Source organism: Trachymyrmex cornetzi, unplaced genomic scaffold, assembly GCF_001594075.2.
Source record: "Trachymyrmex cornetzi isolate Tcor2-1 unplaced genomic scaffold, Tcor1.1 scaffold888, whole genome shotgun sequence".
NCBI classification, from domain to species: Eukaryota; Metazoa; Arthropoda; class Insecta; order Hymenoptera; family Formicidae; genus Trachymyrmex; species Trachymyrmex cornetzi.
The window spans coordinates 39,188-40,792 of NW_017300232.1; the positions used below are offsets into that span (position 1 = coordinate 39,188).

General features: G+C 35.1%; 1 protein-coding gene and 1 non-coding gene across 2 annotated transcripts in view; both read left to right on the forward strand.

The window, feature by feature from the left end:
- The window catches only part of aralar1 (calcium-binding mitochondrial carrier protein Aralar1), a gene marked incomplete at its 5' end in the record, with an annotated part of 141,212 nt that overhangs the window by 17,493 nt on the left and 122,114 nt on the right, over nucleotides 1-1,605 (forward strand). The gene's annotated exons all lie outside the window — the stretch shown is intronic.
- On the forward strand, nucleotides 1,031-1,103 carry TRNAS-UGA (transfer RNA serine (anticodon UGA)). Its single transcript has one exon. It is a non-coding gene; the product is annotated as a tRNA-Ser (tRNA).

Consider the following 1,605-nt stretch of genomic DNA (forward strand, 5'->3'; position numbering starts at 1 on the left):
CGTCTACATTTATTATTTAAAATATATAGAGATTATAAAATATAATCTGTCTCGCTACTGTCTTTCAGCGTACGTGGAATAAGCCGTATATATATTCTTTTGTAATTTTTAATTTAATCCACGGTAATTTATGTAATATTTAAACATTTTATCTTCTTTCGAGCGTCGGTCCGCGGTATCGCTCTTATTATCGCGGGGATTATTTCGTGGCTTGGCTTAGCCTTGGTACCAACGCTGTTTGATGATTATTTGATGTTGATTTTCGTTTTCCACGATGCTTAAAAAGAGGTTTGATAATCAATGCTACGAGAGAGTTTTTATCGCGGATCTTTCGATTCTAGGCAATTTCGTGACCTGGCTTAGCGCCTTGGTACCAACGCTATTTGGTGATTATTTGATATTGACTTTTATTTTCCACGATGCTCGAAAGGAGATTTAACGTTTGATTGTCGGCACTATGAGAGAGTTTTTATTGCGGGTCTCTCGATTCTAGGCAAACAAGATTTTGTGGCTGAAATTTTTCTCGGATTTGTGTTATCAACTGGATTTGTTCATATCTTACTTCGTTGATTGAACGGTTGCGAAACGAAGAAACGGTGGAATCCACCGGACGTAACAACACAATCAATACTAGAAATTTAAAATGCCTTTTACGGTTGAAGCTGGGTCTTCGTTGCTTTAAATAATTCAATCTTGAATTACTACTATATACTATATATGTACTTGCATATATACCATATTGTAGTCTTTTTCAAACTGCTCGCCTAATTATTTTTCCGGACTAAATAAATGTAAAAAGACTACAGTATGGTATATATGTAAGGACATATATGGTATATATTAGTAATTAAAGATTGAATTATTTAAAGCAACGAAGATCCAGCTTCAACCGTAATAGGCATTTTAAATTTCTAATAATGATTGTTTCTCACATATACGGTCTAAAATAAAGATATTGTTTAGATTACGTCGCCTGAAAGAAAGACGTTGTTTCCTTAGTGTACCGATTATTGCGAAGAATATTACTAAGACCTCGGTGGTCTAATGGCTTAGGACGCTCGTATTGAATACAAGAGATCCGGGTTCAAGTCCCGGCCGAGGTAATATTTTTCGCAATAAATTTATTAACAGTTTTAATATATTAACATCTTTATAATATATGATGCTTGATGGTAGCATTAAATTATTAAATTTCTTGTCAATTTAATTGTCGGTTACTAGAGTAGTTTTAATTGCGTTTATTTAGTCCGGAAATATAATTCGCCGCGCAGTTTGAAAAAGACTACAATAAGATATACAGGGTGTCCGAAAAGTGTAGAAACGGTCGAATATCTCGAGAAATACACATCGGATCAGAAATCTGAAAATATACGTATTCAATGTTTTCAAAACAGCTATCTTTTGACATCTAACATGACCCCCCACCCTCACCCGCTGTGGGTGAAAGAATGGATAAGTTTAAAATTTTAAATGGGAACCCCCATTTTTTATTGCAGATTTCGCTTCTTCAGAAAAAGTTACATAAATTTTACCTTTTTTTTTTTTGATATCGCAGTGGAAATGCATTACGCATACCGGGTCCCCCCGGGGGAGGGGAGCCGGGTT